This window comes from Pseudophryne corroboree, chromosome 4 (genome assembly GCF_028390025.1).
Source record: "Pseudophryne corroboree isolate aPseCor3 chromosome 4, aPseCor3.hap2, whole genome shotgun sequence".
Taxonomy (NCBI): Eukaryota; Metazoa; Chordata; class Amphibia; order Anura; family Myobatrachidae; genus Pseudophryne; species Pseudophryne corroboree.
Genome location: NC_086447.1, coordinates 91,967,335 through 91,987,177, shown reverse-complemented (window position 1 = coordinate 91,987,177; position 19,843 = coordinate 91,967,335). Strand labels below are relative to the sequence as shown.

Here is a 19,843-nt window from a genome sequence, read left to right as displayed (position 1 = left end):
GGATGTATATACAGAGTATTGTAGAGTAAGAGCCAAAATTTTATACTGATTTCAGAAATAGCATCCTCATTGTGTGAGGTGCAAAAAAATGTGGGGACAATTGCACCCTGTGTGAAATAGTAACTGTTTATTGCAATACAAACTAAAGACCAAAATATTTTCTAAAATGTATTTAATGTTTAGAGTGCTTAACAGTGTAGATATTCATCTTATTTCATACTATCATGATAATGTTGCTAACCTGTGTCAGATATTTCCAACATTCCTCTTGAATGCAACATCCCTGTCTGAGTTTTCCGGCTGCTGATTTCGAGTGCAAGTCCTATATCAGGTTTAAGCAATTATTTAGCTAATATGTGATAACCATGTAAGGATTACAGGTAAAAAGGATTTAATGTTTTTTGAGTGTAGATACCCTTCAAGGTCTGCATAGCTAGCTGAGCAGACTCAACATTGAATTTGGTTGCTGGTTAAATATAACAATAAGCATTTTTGATCAGCAGTTATTGATTTAAAGTATCGAAAATTGATTTGTAATTGGTGATCTTACATTGAAAAGATTTTTATGTCACCAGCCGATCATTACTTTGTATATATATATATAGTAAATAAGTCTCCTGTATACAATGTCTACGTTATGTATTATTGTAAGTAAACTTTAAATCTTTGCATTTGAAACTAAAGAACGACTCTGGTGGGACTCGAACCCACAACCTTTGAATAACTACAACCTACTAGAAGTCCAATGCGCTATCCATTGCGCCACAGAGCCACTGATGTATCATACTTTTGTATCAACAGTACAATGTGTTGAATACTCTTATGTTTTAAATGACACAATCTGTGATGAAACTAATCTTTTTATTTTTCTATTTTTTAAGTATGCTGTAAAGAGAGTATCGTAGAGTGAGAGTAAAATTTTTGTAATGATTTCAGAAATAGCTCCCACTTTGTGTGAGGTGCAAATCAATATGGGGACAATTGCACCATGTCTGATTGAGTGTTTGTTCCAAAGAAACTGAAGACAGAAACATTTTGGTAACATTTATATAGGTTTTGTATTTTTACCAGTATATATATTTATATTAATTTATATTATAATAATTACATGGCTATCGAGTGTCAGATATTTATAACATTTCTCCCAAATGCAACAGCTATGTCTGAGTCTTCCTCTTGCTGTTTTCAAGTGCAAGTCCTATATCAGGTTTTAGCAATTGTGTAGGTTATTTGTAATACACATCTAAGGATTTTTTATGATTTTTGAGTGTACTGTAGATACACTTTAAGCTTTGTATTCCTACGTGAGCAGACTCAACATAATATTTTGATTGCTGGTTAAAAATAACCATCCACATTTTTATTACCAGTTATTGATTTAAAGTATCTAAAATTGATTTGTAACTGGTCTTACATTTAAATGATTTTTATGTCAACAGCCTATAATTACTTTGTATATATAGTATATAGGTTTCCCATATACAATGTCTATGTTATGTATCATTTTAAGTAAATTTTAAATGTTTGCATTTGAAGCTAAAGAATGACTCTGCTGGGACTCGAACCCACAACCTTTAAATAACTACAACTTACTAGAAGTCAAACGCGCTATCCATTGCGCCAAAGAGCCACTGAAGCAGCAAGCGTTTGTATCGACAGTACAACTTGTAGAATACTTTCATGTTTTAAAAGCTACAATCTGTGATGAAACAAATCTATTATGTCTTTCTTTTTTTAGTAGGATGTATATACAGAGTATTGTAGAGTAAGAGCCAAAATTTTATACTGATTTCAGAAATAGCATCCTCATTGTGTGAGGTGCAAAAAAATGTGGGGACAATTGCACCCTGTGTGAAATAGTAACTGTTAATTGCAATACAAACTAAAGACCAAAATATTTTCTAAAATGTATTTAATGTTTAGAGTGCTTAACAGTGTAGATATTCATCTTATTTCATACTATCATGATAATGTTGCTAACCTGTGTCAGATATTTCCAACATTCCTCTTGAATGCAACATCCCTGTCTGAGTTTTCCGGCTGCTGATTTCGAGTGCAAGTCCTATATCAGGTTTAAGCAATTATTTAGCTAATATGTGATAACCATGTAAGGATTACAGGTAAAAAGGATTTAATGTTTTTTGAGTGTAGATACCCTTCAAGGTCTGCATAGCTAGCTGAGCAGACTCAACATTGAATTTGGTTGCTGGTTAAATATAACAATAAGCATTTTTGATCAGCAGTTATTGATTTAAAGTATCGAAAATTGATTTGTAATTGGTGATCTTACATTGAAAAGATTTTTATGTCACCAGCCGATCATTACTTTGTATATATATATATAGTAAATAAGTCTCCTGTATACAATGTCTACGTTATGTATTATTGTAAGTAAACTTTAAATCTTTGCATTTGAAACTAAAGAACGACTCTGGTGGGACTCGAACCCACAACCTTTGAATAACTACAACCTACTAGAAGTCCAATGCGCTATCCATTGCGCCACAGAGCCACTGATGTATCATACTTTTGTATCAACAGTACAATGTGTTGAATACTCTTATGTTTTAAATGACACAATCTGTGATGAAACTAATCTTTTTATTTTTCTATTTTTTAAGTATGCTGTAAAGAGAGTATCGTAGAGTGAGAGTAAAATTTTTGTAATGATTTCAGAAATAGCTCCCACTTTGTGTGAGGTGCAAATCAATATGGGGACAATTGCACCATGTCTGATTGAGTGTTTGTTCCAAAGAAACTGAAGACAGAAACATTTTGGTAACATTTATATAGGTTTTGTATTTTTACCAGTATATATATTTATATTAATTTATATTATAATAATTACATGGCTATCGAGTGTCAGATATTTATAACATTTCTCCCAAATGCAACAGCTATGTCTGAGTCTTCCTCTTGCTGTTTTCAAGTGCAAGTCCTATATCAGGTTTTAGCAATTGTGTAGGTTATTTGTAATACACATCTAAGGATTTTTTATGATTTTTGAGTGTACTGTAGATACACTTTAAGCTTTGTATTCCTACGTGAGCAGACTCAACATAATATTTTGATTGCTGGTTAAAAATAACCATCCACATTTTTATTACCAGTTATTGATTTAAAGTATCTAAAATTGATTTGTAACTGGTCTTACATTTAAATGATTTTTATGTCAACAGCCTATAATTACTTTGTATATATAGTATATAGGTTTCCCATATACAATGTCTATGTTATGTATCATTTTAAGTAAATTTTAAATGTTTGCATTTGAAGCTAAAGAATGACTCTGCTGGGACTCGAACCCACAACCTTTAAATAACTACAACTTACTAGAAGTCAAACGCACTATCCATTGCGCCAAAGAGCCACTGAAGCAGCAAGCGTTTGTATCGACAGTACAACTTGTAGAATACTTTCATGTTTTAAAAGCTACAATCTGTGATGAAACAAATCTATTATGTCTTTCTTTTTTTAGTAGGATGTATATACAGAGTATTGTAGAGTAAGAGCCAAAATTTTATACTGATTTCAGAAATAGCATCCTCATTGTGTGAGGTGCAAAAAAATGTGGGGACAATTGCACCCTGTGTGAAATAGTAACTGTTTATTGCAATACAAACTAAAGACCAAAATATTTTCTAAAATGTATTTAATGTTTAGAGTGCTTAACAGTGTAGATATTCATCTTATTTCATACTATCATGATAATGTTGCTAACCTGTGTCAGATATTTCCAACATTCCTCTTGAATGCAACATCCCTGTCTGAGTTTTCCGGCTGCTGATTTCGAGTGCAAGTCCTATATCAGGTTTAAGCAATTATTTAGCTAATATGTGATAACCATGTAAGGATTACAGGTAAAAAGGATTTAATGTTTTTTGAGTGTAGATACCTTTCAAGGTCTGCATAGCTAGCTGAGCAGACTCAACATTGAATTTGGTTGCTGGTTAAATATAACAATAAGCATTTTTGATCAGCAGTTATTGATTTAAAGTATCGAAAATTGATTTGTAATTGGTGATCTTACATTGAAAAGATTTTTATGTCACCAGCCGATCATTACTTTGTATATATATATATATAGTAAATAAGTCTCCTGTATACAATGTCTACGTTATGTATTATTGTAAGTAAACTTTAAATCTTTGCATTTGAAACTAAAGAACGACTCTGGTGGGACTCGAACCCACAACCTTTGAATAACTACAACCTTCTAGAAGTCCAATGCGCTATCCATTGCGCCACAGAGCCACTGATGTATCATACTTTTGTATCAACAGTACAATGTGTTGAATACTCTTATGTTTTAAATGACACAATCTGTGATGAAACTAATCTTTTTATTTTTCTATTTTTTAAGTATGCTGTAAAGAGAGTATCGTAGAGTGAGAGTAAAATTTTTGTAATGATTTCAGAAATAGCTCCCACTTTGTGTGAGGTGCAAATCAATATGGGGACAATTGCACCATGTCTGATTGAGTGTTTGTTCCAAAGAAACTGAAGACAGAAACATTTTGGTAACATTTATATAGGTTTTGTATTTTTACCAGTATATATATTTATATTAATTTATATTATAATAATTACATGGCTATCGAGTGTCAGATATTTATAACATTTCTCCCAAATGCAACAGCTATGTCTGAGTCTTCCTCTTGCTGTTTTCAAGTGCAAGTCCTATATCAGGTTTTAGCAATTGTGTAGGTTATTTGTAATACACATCTAAGGATTTTTTATGATTTTTGAGTGTACTGTAGATACACTTTAAGCTTTGTATTCCTACGTGAGCAGACTCAACATAATATTTTGATTGCTGGTTAAAAATAACCATCCACATTTTTATTACCAGTTATTGATTTAAAGTATCTAAAATTGATTTGTAACTGGTCTTACATTTAAATGATTTTTATGTCAACAGCCTATAATTACTTTGTATATATAGTATATAGGTTTCCCATATACAATGTCTATGTTATGTATCATTTTAAGTAAATTTTAAATGTTTGCATTTGAAGCTAAAAAATGACTCTGCTGGGACTCGAACCCACAACCTTTAAATAACTACAACCTACTAGAAGTCAAATGCGCTATCCATTGCGCCAAAGAGCCACTGAAGCAGCAAGCGTTTGTATCGACAGTACAACTTGTAGAATACTTTCATGTTTTAAAAGCTACAATCTGTGATGAAACAAATCTATTATGTCTTTCTTTTTTTAGTAGGATGTATATACAGAGTATTGTAGAGTAAGAGCCAAAATTTTATACTGATTTCAGAAATAGCATCCTCATTGTGTGAGGTGCAAAAAAATGTGGGGACAATTGCACCCTGTGTGAAATAGTAACTGTTTATTGCAATACAAACTAAAGACCAAAATATTTTCTAAAATGTATTTAATGTTTAGAGTGCTTAACAGTGTAGATATTCATCTTATTTCATACTATCATGATAATGTTGCTAACCTGTGTCAGATATTTCCAACATTCCTCTTGAATGCAACATCCCTGTCTGAGTTTTCCGGCTGCTGATTTCGAGTGCAAGTCCTATATCAGGTTTAAGCAATTATTTAGCTAATATGTGATAACCATGTAAGGATTACAGGTAAAAAGGATTTAATGTTTTTTGAATGTAGATACCCTTCAAGGTCTGCATAGCTAGCTGAGCAGACTCAACATTGAATTTGGTTGCTGGTTAAATATAACAATAAGCATTTTTGATCAGCAGTTATTGATTTAAAGTATCGAAAATTGATTTGTAATTGGTGATCTTACATTGAAAAGATTTTTATGTCACCAGCCGATCATTACTTTGTATATATATATATATAGTAAATAAGTCTCCTGTATACAATGTCTACGTTATGTATTATTGTAAGTAAACTTTAAATCTTTGCATTTGAAACTAAAGAACGACTCTGGTGGGACTCGAACCCACAACCTTTGAATAACTACAACCTTCTAGAAGTCCAATGCGCTATCCATTGCGCCACAGAGCCACTGATGTATCATACTTTTGTATCAACAGTACAATGTGTTGAATACTCTTATGTTTTAAATGACACAATCTGTGATGAAACTAATCTTTTTATTTTTCTATTTTTTAAGTATGCTGTAAAGAGAGTATCGTAGAGTGAGAGTAAAATTTTTGTAATGATTTCAGAAATAGCTCCCACTTTGTGTGAGGTGCAAATCAATATGGGGACAATTGCACCATGTCTGATTGAGTGTTTGTTCCAAAGAAACTGAAGACAGAAACATTTTGGTAACATTTATATAGGTTTTGTATTTTTACCAGTATATATATTTATATTAATTTATATTATAATAATTACATGGCTATCGAGTGTCAGATATTTATAACATTTCTCCCAAATGCAACAGCTATGTCTGAGTCTTCCTCTTGCTGTTTTCAAGTGCAAGTCCTATATCAGGTTTTAGCAATTGTGTAGGTTATTTGTAATACACATCTAAGGATTTTTTATGATTTTTGAGTGTACTGTAGATACACTTTAAGCTTTGTATTCCTACGTGAGCAGACTCAACATAATATTTTGATTGCTGGTTAAAAATAACCATCCACATTTTTATTACCAGTTATTGATTTAAAGTATCTAAAATTGATTTGTAACTGGTCTTACATTTAAATGATTTTTATGTCAACAGCCTATAATTACTTTGTATATATAGTATATAGGTTTCCCATATACAATGTCTATGTTATGTATCATTTTAAGTAAATTTTAAATGTTTGCATTTGAAGCTAAAAAATGACTCTGCTGGGACTCGAACCCACAACCTTTAAATAACTACAACCTACTAGAAGTCAAATGCGCTATCCATTGCGCCAAAGAGCCACTGAAGCAGCAAGCGTTTGTATCGACAGTACAACTTGTAGAATACTTTCATGTTTTAAAAGCTACAATCTGTGATGAAACAAATCTATTATGTCTTTCTTTTTTTAGTAGGATGTATATACAGAGTATTGTAGAGTAAGAGCCAAAATTTTATACTGATTTCAGAAATAGCATCCTCATTGTGTGAGGTGCAAAAAAATGTGGGGACAATTGCACCCTGTGTGAAATAGTAACTGTTTATTGCAATACAAACTAAAGACCAAAATATTTTCTAAAATGTATTTAATGTTTAGAGTGCTTAACAGTGTAGATATTCATCTTATTTCATACTATCATGATAATGTTGCTAACCTGTGTCAGATATTTCCAACATTCCTCTTGAATGCAACATCCCTGTCTGAGTTTTCCGGCTGCTGATTTCGAGTGCAAGTCCTATATCAGGTTTAAGCAATTATTTAGCTAATATGTGATAACCATGTAAGGATTACAGGTAAAAAGGATTTAATGTTTTTTGAATGTAGATACCCTTCAAGGTCTGCATAGCTAGCTGAGCAGACTCAACATTGAATTTGGTTGCTGGTTAAATATAACAATAAGCATTTTTGATCAGCAGTTATTGATTTAAAGTATCGAAAATTGATTTGTAATTGGTGATCTTACATTGAAAAGATTTTTATGTCACCAGCCTATCATTACTTTGTATATATATATATATATAGTAAATAAGTCTCCTGTATACAATGTCTACGTTATGTATTATTGTAAGTAAACTTTAAATCTTTGCATTTGAAACTAAAGAACGACTCTGGTGGGACTCGAACCCACAACCTTTGAATAACTACAACCTACTAGAAATCCAATGCGCTATCCATTGCGCCACAGAGCCACTGATGTATCATATTTTTGTATCAACAGTACAATGTGTTGAATACTCTTATGTTTTAAATGACACAATCTGTGATGAAACTAATCTTTTTATTTTTCTATTTTTTAAGTATGCTGTAAAGAGAGTATCGTAGAGTGAGAGTAAAATTTTTGTAATGATTTCAGAAATAGCTCCCACTTTGTGTGAGGTGCAAATCAATATGGGGACAATTGCACCATGTCTGATTGAGTGTTTGTTGCAAAGAAACTGAAGACAGAAACATTTTGGTAACATTTATATAGGTTTTGTATTTTTACCAGTATAGATATTTATATTAATTTATATTATAATAATTACATGGCTATCGAGTGTCAGATATTTATAAAATTTCTCCCAAATGCAACAGCTATGTCTGAGTCTTCCTCTTGCTGTTTTCAAGTGCAAGTCCTATATCAGGTTTTAGCAATTGTGTAGGTTATTTGTAATACCCATCTAAGGATTTTTTATGATTTTTGAGTGTACTGTAGATACACTTTAAGCTTTGTATTCCTACGTGAGCAGACTCAACATAATATTTTGATTGCTGGTTAAAAATAACCATCCACATTTTTATTACCAGTTATTGATTTAAAGTATCTAAAATTGATTTGTAACTGGTCTTACATTTAAATGATTTTTATGTCAACAACCTATAATTACTTTGTATATATAGTATATAGGTCTCCCATATACAATGTCTATGTTATGTATCATTTTAAGTAAATTTTAAATGTTTGCATTTGAAGCTAAAGAATCACTCTGCTGGGACTCGAACCCACAACCTTTGAATAACTACAACCTACTAAAAGTGCAATGCGCTATCCATTGCGCCAAAGAGCCACTGAAGCAACAAGCGTTTGTATCGACAGTACAACTTGTAGAATACTTTCATGTTTTAAAAGCTACAATCTGTGATGAAACAAATCTATTATGTCTTTCTTTTTTTAGTAGGATGTATATACAGAGTATTGTAGAGTAAGAGCCAACATTTTATACTGATTTCAGAAATAGCATCCTCATTGTGTGAGGTGCAAAAAAATGTGGGGACAATTGCACCCTGTGTGAAATAGTAACTGTTTATTGCAATACAAACTAAAGACCAAAATATTTTCTAAAATGTATTTAATGTTTAGAGTGCTTAACAGTGTAGATATTCATCTTATTTCATACTATCATGATAATGTTGCTAACCTGTGTCAGATATTTCCAACATTCCTCTTGAATGCAACATCCCTGTCTGAGTTTTCCGGCTGCTGATTTCGAGTGCAAGTCCTATATCAGGTTTAAGCAATTATTTAGCTAATATGTGATAACCATGTAAGGATTACAGGTAAAAAGGATTTAATGTTTTTTGAGTGTAGATACCCTTCAAGGTCTGCATAGCTAGCTGAGCAGACTCAACATTGAATTTGGTTGCTGGTTAAATATAACAATAAGCATTTTTGATCAGCAGTTATTGATTTAAAGTATCGAAAATTGATTTGTAATTGGTGATCTTACATTGAAAAGATTTTTATGTCACCAGCCGATCATTACTTTGTATATATATATATGTATATATATATATATAGTAAATAAGTCTCCTGTATACAATGTCTACGTTATGTATTATTGTAAGTAAACTTTAAATCTTTGCATTTGAAACTAAAGAATGACTCTGGTGGGACTCGAACCCACAACCTTTGAATAACTACAACCTACTAGAAGTCCAATGCGCTATCCATTGCGCCACAGAGCCACTGATGTATCATACTTTTGTATCAACAGTACAATGTGTTGAATACTCTTATGTTTTAAATGACACAATCTGTGATGAAACTAATCTTTTTATTTTTCTATTTTTTAAGTATGCTGTAAAGAGAGTATCGTAGAGTGAGAGTAAAATTTTTGTAATGATTTCAGAAATAGGTCCCACTTTGTGTGAGGTGCAAATCAATATGGGGACAATTGCACCATGTCTGATTGAGTGTTTGTTCCAAAGAAACTGAAGACAGAAACATTTTGGTAACATTTATATAGGTTTTGTATTTTTACCAGTATATATATTTATATTAATTTATATTATAATAATTACATGGCTATCGAGTGTCAGATATTTATAACATTTCTCCCAAATGCAACAGCTATGTCTGAGTCTTCCTCTTGCTGTTTTCAAGTGCAAGTCCTATATCAGGTTTTAGCAATTGTGTAGGTTATTTGTAATACACATCTAAGGATTTTTTATGATTTTTGAGTGTACTGTAGATACACTTTAAGCTTTGTATTCCTACGTGAGCAGACTCAACATAATATTTTGATTGCTGGTTAAAAATAACCATCCACATTTTTATTACCAGTTATTGATTTAAAGTATCTAAAATTGATTTGTAACTGGTCTTACATTTAAATGATTTTTATGTCAACAGCCTATAATTACTTTGTATATATAGTATATAGGTTTCCCATATACAATGTCTATGTTATGTATCATTTTAAGTAAATTTTAAATGTTTGCATTTGAAGCTAAAGAATGACTCTGCTGGGACTCGAACCCACAACCTTTAAATAACTACAACCTACTAGAAGTCAAATGCGCTATCCATTGCGCCAAAGAGCCACTGAAGCAGCAAGCGTTTGTATCGACAGTACAACTTGTAGAATACTTTCATGTTTTAAAAGCTACAATCTGTGATGAAACAAATCTATTATGTCTTTCTTTTTTTAGTAGGATGTATATACAGAGTATTGTAGAGTAAGAGCCAAAATTTTATACTGATTTCAGAAATAGCATCCTCATTGTGTGAGGTGCAAAAAAATGTGGGGACAATTGCACCCTGTGTGAAATAGTAACTGTTTATTGCAATACAAACTAAAGACCAAAATATTTTCTAAAATGTATTTAATGTTTAGAGTGCTTAACAGTGTAGATATTCATCTTATTTCATACTATCATGATAATGTTGCTAACCTGTGTCAGATATTTCCAACATTCCTCTTGAATGCAACATCCCTGTCTGAGTTTTCCGGCTGCTGATTTCGAGTGCAAGTCCTATATCAGGTTTAAGCAATTATTTAGCTAATATGTGATAACCATGTAAGGATTACAGGTAAAAAGGATTTAATGTTTTTTGAGTGTAGATACCCTTCAAGGTCTGCATAGCTAGCTGAGCAGACTCAACATTGAATTTGGTTGCTGGTTAAATATAACAATAAGCATTTTTGATCAGCAGTCATTGATTTAAAGTATCGAAAATTGATTTGTAATTGGTGATCTTACATTGAAAAGATTTTTATGTCACCAGCCGATCATTACTTTGTATATATATATATATAGTAAATAAGTCTCCTGTATACAATGTCTACGTTATGTATTATTGTAAGTAAACTTTAAATCTTTGCATTTGAAACTAAAGAACGACTCTGGTGGGACTCGAACCCACAACCTTTGAATAACTACAACCTACTAGAAGTCCAATGCGCTATCCATTGCGCCACAGAGCCACTGATGTATCATACTTTTGTATCAACAGTACAATGTGTTGAATACTCTTATGTTTTAAATGACACAATCTGTGATGAAACTAATCTTTTTATTTTTCTATTTTTTAAGTATGCTGTAAAGAGAGTATCGTAGAGTGAGAGTAAAATTTTTGTAATGATTTCAGAAATAGCTCCCACTTTGTGTGAGGTGCAAATCAATATGGGGACAATTGCACCATGTCTGATTGAGTGTTTGTTCCAAAGAAACTGAAGACAGAAACATTTTGGTAACATTTATATAGGTTTTGTATTTTTACCAGTATATATATTTATATTAATTTATATTATAATAATTACATGGCTATCGAGTGTCAGATATTTATAACATTTCTCCCAAATGCAACAGCTATGTCTGAGTCTTCCTCTTGCTGTTTTCAAGTGCAAGTCCTATATCAGGTTTTAGCAATTGTGTAGGTTATTTGTAATACACATCTAAGGATTTTTTATGATTTTTGAGTGTACTGTAGATACACTTTAAGCTTTGTATTCCTACGTGAGCAGACTCAACATAATATTTTGATTGCTGGTTAAAAATAACCATCCACATTTTTATTACCAGTTATTGATTTAAAGTATCTAAAATTGATTTGTAACTGGTCTTACATTTAAATGATTTTTATGTCAACAGCCTATAATTACTTTGTATATATAGTATATAGGTTTCCCATATACAATGTCTATGTTATGTATCATTTTAAGTAAATTTTAAATGTTTGCATTTGAAGCTAAAAAATGACTCTGCTGGGACTCGAACCCACAACCTTTAAATAACTACAACCTACTAGAAGTCAAATGCGCTATTCATTGCGCCAAAGAGCCACTGAAGCAGCAAGCGTTTGTATCGACAGTACAATTTGTAGAATACTTTCATGTTTTAAAAGCTACAATCTGTGATGAAACAAATCTATTATGTCTTTCTTTTTTTAGTAGGATGTATATACAGAGTATTGTAGAGTAAGAGCCAAAATTTTATACTGATTTCAGAAATAGCATCCTCATTGTGTGAGGTGCAAAAAATGTGGGGACAATTGCACCCTGTGTGAAATAGTAACTGTTTATTGCAATACAAACTAAAGACCAAAATATTTTCTAAAATGTATTTAATGTTTAGAGTGCTTAACAGTGTAGATATTCATCTTATTTCATACTATCATGATAATGTTGCTAACCTGTGTCAGATATTTCCAACATTCCTCTTGAATGCAACATCCCTGTCTGAGTTTTCCGGCTGCTGATTTCGAGTGCAAGTCCTATATCAGGTTTAAGCAATTATTTAGCTAATATGTGATAACCATGTAAGGATTACAGGTAAAAAGGATTTAATGTTTTTTGAGTGTAGATACCCTTCAAGGTCTGCATAGCTAGCTGAGCAGACTCAACATTGAATTTGGTTGCTGGTTAAATATAACAATAAGCATTTTTGATCAGCAGTCATTGATTTAAAGTATCGAAAATTGATTTGTAATTGGTGATCTTACATTGAAAAGATTTTTATGTCACCAGCCGATCATTACTTTGTATATATATATATATAGTAAATAAGTCTCCTGTATACAATGTCTACGTTATGTATTATTGTAAGTAAACTTTAAATCTTTGCATTTGAAACTAAAGAACGACTCTGGTGGGACTCGAACCCACAACCTTTGAATAACTACAACCTACTAGAAGTCCAATGCGCTATCCATTGCGCCACAGAGCCACTGATGTATCATACTTTTGTATCAACAGTACAATGTGTTGAATACTCTTATGTTTTAAATGACACAATCTGTGATGAAACTAATCTTTTTATTTTTCTATTTTTTAAGTATGCTGTAAAGAGAGTATCGTAGAGTGAGAGTAAAATTTTTGTAATGATTTCAGAAATAGCTCCCACTTTGTGTGAGGTGCAAATCAATATGGGGACAATTGCACCATGTCTGATTGAGTGTTTGTTCCAAAGAAACTGAAGACAGAAACATTTTGGTAACATTTATATAGGTTTTGTATTTTTACCAGTATATATATTTATATTAATTTATATTATAATAATTACATGGCTATCGAGTGTCAGATATTTATAACATTTCTCCCAAATGCAACAGCTATGTCTGAGTCTTCCTCTTGCTGTTTTCAAGTGCAAGTCCTATATCAGGTTTTAGCAATTGTGTAGGTTATTTGTAATACACATCTAAGGATTTTTTATGATTTTTGAGTGTACTGTAGATACACTTTAAGCTTTGTATTCCTACGTGAGCAGACTCAACATAATATTTTGATTGCTGGTTAAAAATAACCATCCACATTTTTATTACCAGTTATTGATTTAAAGTATCTAAAATTGATTTGTAACTGGTCTTACATTTAAATGATTTTTATGTCAACAGCCTATAATTACTTTGTATATATAGTATATAGGTTTCCCATATACAATGTCTATGTTATGTATCATTTTAAGTAAATTTTAAATGTTTGCATTTGAAGCTAAAAAATGACTCTGCTGGGACTCGAACCCACAACCTTTAAATAACTACAACCTACTAGAAGTCAAATGCGCTATTCATTGCGCCAAAGAGCCACTGAAGCAGCAAGCGTTTGTATCGACAGTACAATTTGTAGAATACTTTCATGTTTTAAAAGCTACAATCTGTGATGAAACAAATCTATTATGTCTTTCTTTTTTTAGTAGGATGTATATACAGAGTATTGTAGAGTAAGAGCCAAAATTTTATACTGATTTCAGAAATAGCATCCTCATTGTGTGAGGTGCAAAAAATGTGGGGACAATTGCACCCTGTGTGAAATAGTAACTGTTTATTGCAATACAAACTAAAGACCAAAATATTTTCTAAAATGTATTTAATGTTTAGAGTGCTTAACAGTGTAGATATTCATCTTATTTCATACTATCATGATAATGTTGCTAACCTGTGTCAGATATTTCCAACATTCCTCTTGAATGCAACATCCCTGTCTGAGTTTTCCGGCTGCTGATTTCGAGTGCAAGTCCTATATCAGGTTTAAGCAATTATTTAGCTAATATGTGATAACCATGTAAGGATTACAGGTAAAAAGGATTTAATGTTTTTTGAGTGTAGATACCCTTCAAGGTCTGCATAGCTAGCTGAGCAGACTCAACATTGAATTTGGTTGCTGGTTAAATATAACAATAAGCATTTTTGATCAGCAGTTATTGATTTAAAGTATCGAAAATTGATTTGTAATTGGTGATCTTACATTGAAAAGATTTTTATGTCACCAACCGATCATTACTTTGTATATATATATATAGTAAATAAGTCTCCTGTATACAATGTCTACGTTATGTATTATTGTAAGTAAACTTTAAATCTTTGCATTTGAAACTAAAGAACGACTCTGGTGGGACTCGAACCCACAACCTTTGAATAACTACAACCTACTAGAAGTCCAATGCGCTATCCATTGCGCCACAGAGCCACTGATGTATCATACTTTTGTATCAACAGTACAATGTGTTGAATACTCTTATGTTTTAAATGACACAATCTGTGATGAAACTAATCTTTTTATTTTTCTATTTTTTAAGTATGCTGTAAAGAGAGTATCGTAGAGTGAGAGTAAAATTTTTGTAATGATTTCAGAAATAGCTCCCACTTTGTGTGAGGTGCAAATCAATATGGGGACAATTGCACCATGTCTGATTGAGTGTTTGTTCCAAAGAAACTGAAGACAGAAACATTTTGGTAACATTTATATAGGTTTTGTATTTTTACCAGTATATATATTTATATTAATTTATATTATAATAATTACATGGCTATCGAGTGTCAGATACTTATAACATTTCTCCCAAATGCAACAGCTATGTCTGAGTCTTCCTCTTGCTGTTTTCAAGTGCAAGTCCTATATCAGGTTTTAGCAATTGTGTAGGTTATTTGTAATACACATCTAAGGATTTTTTATGATTTTTGAGTGTACTGTAGATACACTTTAAGCTTTGTATTCCTACGTAAGCAGACTCAACATAATATTTTGATTGCTGGTTAAAAACAACCATCCACATTTTTATTACCAGTTATTGATTTAAAGTATCTAAAATTGATTTGTAACTGGTCTTACATTTAAATGATTTTTATGTCAACAGCCTATAATTACTTTGTATATATAGTATATAGGTTTCCCATATACAATGTCTATGTTATGTATCATTTTAAGTAAATTTTAAATGTTTGCATTTGAAGCTAAAAAATGACTCTGCTGGGACTCGAACCCACAACCTTTAAATAACTACAACCTACTAGAAGTCAAATGCGCTATCCATTGCGCCAAAGAGCCACTGAAGCAGTAAGCGTTTGTATCGACAGTACAACTTGTAGAATACTTTCATGTTTTAAAAGCTACAATCTGTGATGAAACAAATCTATTATGTCTTTCTTTTTTTAGTAGGATGTATATACAGAGTATTGTAGAGTAAGAGCCAAAATTTTATACTGATTTCAGAAATAGCATCCTCATTGTGTGAGGTGCAAAAAAATGTGGGGACAATTGCACCCTGTGTGAAATAGTAACTGTTTATTGCAATACAAACTAAAGACCAAAATATTTTCTAAAATGTATTTAATGTTTAGAGTGCTTAACAGTGTAGATATTCATCTTATTTCATACTATCATGATAATGTTGCTAACCTGTGTCAGATATTTCCAACATTCCTCTTGAATGCAACATCCCTGTCTGAGTTTTCCGGCTGCTGATTTCGAGTGCAAGTCCTATATCAGGTTTAAGCAATTATTTAGCTAATATGTGATAACCATGTAAGGATTACAGGTAAAAAGGATTTAATGTTTTTTGAGTGTAGATACCCTTCAAGGTCTGCATAGCTAGCTGAGCAGACTCAACATTGAATTTGGTTGCTGGTTAAATATAACAATAAGCATTTTTGATCAGCAGTTATTGATTTAAAGTATCGAAAATTGATTTGTAATTGGTGATCTTACATTGAAAAAATTTTTATGTCACCAGCCTATCATTACTTTGTATATATATATATATATATATAGTAAATAAGTCTCCTGTATACAATGTCTACGTTATGTATTATTGTAAGTAAACTTTAAATCTTTGCATTTGAAACTAAAGAACGACTCTGGTGGGACTCGAACCCACAACCTTTGAATAACTACAACCTACTAGAAATCCAATGCGCTATCCATTGCGCCACAGAGCCACTGATGTATCATATTTTTGTATCAACAGTACAATGTGTTGAATACTCTTATGTTTTAAATGACACAATCTGTGATGAAACTAATCTTTTTATTTTTCTATTTTTTAAGTATGCTGTAAAGAGAGTATCGTAGAGTGAGAGTAAAATTTTTGTAATGATTTCAGAAATAGCTCCCACTTTGTGTGAGGTGCAAATCAATATGGGGACAATTGCACCATGTCTGATTGAGTGTTTGTTGCAAAGAAACTGAAGACAGAAACATTTTGGTAACATTTATATAGGTTTTGTATTTTTACCAGTATAGATATTTATATTAATTTATATTATAATAATTACATGGCTATCGAGTGTCAGATATTTATAACATTTCTCCCAAATGCAACAGCTATGTCTGAGTCTTCCTCTTGCTGTTTTCAAGTGCAAGTCCTATATCAGGTTTTAGCAATTGTGTAGGTTATTTGTAATACCCATCTAAGGATTTTTTATGATTTTTGAGTGTACTGTAGATACACTTTAAGCTTTGTATTCCTACGTGAGCAGACTCAACATAATATTTTGATTGCTGGTTAAAAATAACCATCCACATTTTTATTACCAGTTATTGATTTAAAGTATCTAAAATTGATTTGTAACTGGTCTTACATTTAAATGATTTTTATGTCAACAACCTATAATTACTTTGTATATATAGTATATAGGTCTCCCATATACAATGTCTATGTTATGTATCATTTTAAGTAAATTTTAAATGTTTGCATTTGAAGCTAAAGAATCACTCTGCTGGGACTCGAACCCACAACCTTTGAATAACTACAACCTACTAAAAGTCCAATGCGCTATCCATTGCGCCAAAGAGCCACTGAAGCAGCAAGCGTTTGTATCCACAGTACAACTTGTAGAATACTTTCATGTTTTAAAAGCTACAATCTGTGATGAAACAAATCTATTATGTCTTTCTTTTTTTAGTAGGATGTATATACAGAGTATTGTAGAGTAAGAGCCAACATTTTATACTGATTTCAGAAATAGCATCCTCATTGTGTGAGGTGCAAAAAAATGTGGGGACAATTACACCCTGTGTGAAATAGTAACTGTTTATTGCAATACAAACTAAAGACCAAAATATTTTCTAAAATGTATTTAATGTTTAGAGTGCTTAACAGTGTAGATATTCATCTTATTTCATACTATCATGATAATGTTGCTAACCTGTGTCAGATATTTCCAACATTCCTCTTGAATGCAACATCCCTGTCTGAGTTTTCCGGCTGCTGATTTCGAGTGCAAGTCCTATATCAGGTTTAAGCAATTATTTAGCTAATATGTGATAACCATGTAAGGATTACAGGTAAAAAGGATTTAATGTTTTTTGAGTGTAGATACCCTTCAAGGTCTGCATAGCTAGCTGAGCAGACTCAACATTGAATTTGGTTGCTGGTTAAATATAACAATAAGCATTTTTGATCAGCAGTTATTGATTTAAAGTATCGAAAATTGATTTGTAATTGGTGATCTTACATTGAAAAGATTTTTATGTCACCAGCCGATCATTACTTTGTATATATATATATGTATATATATATATAGTAAATAAGTCTCCTGTATACAATGTCTACGTTATGTATTATTGTAAGTAAACTTTAAATCTTTGCATTTGAAACTAAAGAACGACTCGAACCCACAACCTTTGAATAACTACAACCTACTAGAAGTCCAATGCGCTATCCATTGCGCCACAGAGCCACTGATGTATCATACTTTTGTATCAACAGTACAATGTGTTGAATACTCTTATGTTTTAAATGACACAATCTGTGATGAAACTAATCTTTTTATTTTTCTATTTTTTAAGTATGCTGTAAAGAGAGTATCGTAGAGTGAGAGTAAAATTTTTGTAATGATTTCAGAAATAGCTCCCACTTTGTGTGAGGTGCAAATCAATATGGGGACAATTGCACCATGTCTGATTGAGTGTTTGTTCCAAAGAAACTGAAGACAGAAACATTTTGGTAACATTTATATAGGTTTTGTATTTTTACCAGTATATATATTTATATTAATTTATATTATAATAATTACATGGCTATCGAGTGTCAGATATTTATAACATTTCTCCCAAATGCAACAGCTATGTCTGAGTCTTCCTCTTGCTGTTTTCAAGTGCAAGTCCTATATCAGGTTTTAGCAATTGTGTAGGTTATTTGTAATACACATCTAAGGATTTTTTATGATTTTTGAGTGTACTGTAGATACACTTTAAGCTTTGTATTCCTACGTGAGCAGACTCAACATAATATTTTGATTGCTGGTTAAAAATAACCATCCACATTTTTATTACCAGTTATTGATTTAAAGTATCTAAAATTGATTTGTAACTGGTCTTACATTTAAATGATTTTTATGTCAACAGCCTATAATTACTTTGTATATATAGTATATAGGTTTCCCATATACAATGTCTATGTTATGTATCATTTTAAGTAAATTTTAAATGTTTGCATTTGAAGCTAAAGAATGACTCTGCTGGGACTCGAACCCACAACCTTTAAATAACTACAACCTACTAAAAGTCAAATGCGCTATCCATTGCGCCAAAGAGCCACTGAAGCAGCAAGCATTTGTATCGACAGTACAACTTGTAGAATACTTTCATGTTTTAAAAGCTACAATCTGTGATGAAACAAATCTATTATGACTTTCTTTTTTTAGTAGGATGTATATACAGAGTATTGTAGAGTAAGAGCCAAAATTTTATACTGATTTCAGAAATAGCATCCTCATTGTGTGAGGTGCAAAAAAATGTGGGGACAATTGCACCCTGTGTGAAATAGTAACTGTTTATTGCAATACAAACTAAAGACCAAAATATTTTCTAAAATGTATTTAATGTTTAGAGTGCTTAACAGTGTAGATATTCATCTTATTTCATACTATCATGATAATGTTGCTAACCTGTGTCAGATATTTCCAACATTCCTCTTGAATGCAACATCCCTGTCTGAGTTTTCCGGCTGCTGATTTCGAGTGCAAGTCCAATATCAGGTTTAAGCAATTATTTAGCTAATATGTGATAACCATGTAAGGATTACAGGTAAAAAGGATTTAATGTTTTTTGAGTGTAGATACCCTTCAAGGTCTGCATAGATAGCTGAGCAGACTCAACATTGAATTTGGTTGCTGGTTAAATATAACAATAAGCATTTTTGATCAGCAGTTATTGATTTAAAGTATCGAAAATTGATTTGTAATTGGTGATCTTACATTGAAAAGATTTTTATGTCACCAGCCTATCATTACTTTGTATATATATATATATATATATATAGTAAATAAGTCTCCTATATACAATGTCTACGTTATGTATTATTGTAAGTAAA

General features: G+C 31.6%; 10 non-coding genes across 10 annotated transcripts; all 10 read right to left on the bottom strand.

Moving 5' to 3' along the window:
- Positions 1–686: 686 nt before the first annotated feature.
- TRNAR-UCU (transfer RNA arginine (anticodon UCU)) lies at positions 687–772 on the bottom strand. The gene is given in 2 exon segments: positions 687–722; positions 736–772. It is a non-coding gene; the product is annotated as a tRNA-Arg (tRNA).
- Positions 773–2,426: 1,654 nt separating this feature from the next.
- TRNAR-UCU (transfer RNA arginine (anticodon UCU)) lies at positions 2,427–2,512 on the bottom strand. The gene is given in 2 exon segments: positions 2,427–2,462; positions 2,476–2,512. It is a non-coding gene; the product is annotated as a tRNA-Arg (tRNA).
- Positions 2,513–4,168: 1,656 nt separating this feature from the next.
- On the bottom strand, positions 4,169–4,254 carry TRNAR-UCU (transfer RNA arginine (anticodon UCU)). The gene is given in 2 exon segments: positions 4,169–4,204; positions 4,218–4,254. It is a non-coding gene; the product is annotated as a tRNA-Arg (tRNA).
- Positions 4,255–5,910: 1,656 nt separating this feature from the next.
- Positions 5,911–5,996, bottom strand: TRNAR-UCU (transfer RNA arginine (anticodon UCU)). The gene is given in 2 exon segments: positions 5,911–5,946; positions 5,960–5,996. It is a non-coding gene; the product is annotated as a tRNA-Arg (tRNA).
- A 1,658-nt stretch (positions 5,997–7,654) lies between these two features.
- TRNAR-UCU (transfer RNA arginine (anticodon UCU)) lies at positions 7,655–7,740 on the bottom strand. Its single transcript is given in 2 exon segments — positions 7,655–7,690; positions 7,704–7,740. It is a non-coding gene; the product is annotated as a tRNA-Arg (tRNA).
- A 1,670-nt stretch (positions 7,741–9,410) lies between these two features.
- TRNAR-UCU (transfer RNA arginine (anticodon UCU)) lies at positions 9,411–9,496 on the bottom strand. Its single transcript is given in 2 exon segments — positions 9,411–9,446; positions 9,460–9,496. It is a non-coding gene; the product is annotated as a tRNA-Arg (tRNA).
- A 1,656-nt stretch (positions 9,497–11,152) lies between these two features.
- On the bottom strand, positions 11,153–11,238 carry TRNAR-UCU (transfer RNA arginine (anticodon UCU)). The gene is given in 2 exon segments: positions 11,153–11,188; positions 11,202–11,238. It is a non-coding gene; the product is annotated as a tRNA-Arg (tRNA).
- A 1,655-nt stretch (positions 11,239–12,893) lies between these two features.
- Positions 12,894–12,979, bottom strand: TRNAR-UCU (transfer RNA arginine (anticodon UCU)). The gene is given in 2 exon segments: positions 12,894–12,929; positions 12,943–12,979. It is a non-coding gene; the product is annotated as a tRNA-Arg (tRNA).
- A 1,653-nt stretch (positions 12,980–14,632) lies between these two features.
- On the bottom strand, positions 14,633–14,718 carry TRNAR-UCU (transfer RNA arginine (anticodon UCU)). Its single transcript is given in 2 exon segments — positions 14,633–14,668; positions 14,682–14,718. It is a non-coding gene; the product is annotated as a tRNA-Arg (tRNA).
- A 1,662-nt stretch (positions 14,719–16,380) lies between these two features.
- On the bottom strand, positions 16,381–16,466 carry TRNAR-UCU (transfer RNA arginine (anticodon UCU)). Its single transcript is given in 2 exon segments — positions 16,381–16,416; positions 16,430–16,466. It is a non-coding gene; the product is annotated as a tRNA-Arg (tRNA).
- Between the last annotated feature and the right edge of the window lie 3,377 nt (positions 16,467–19,843).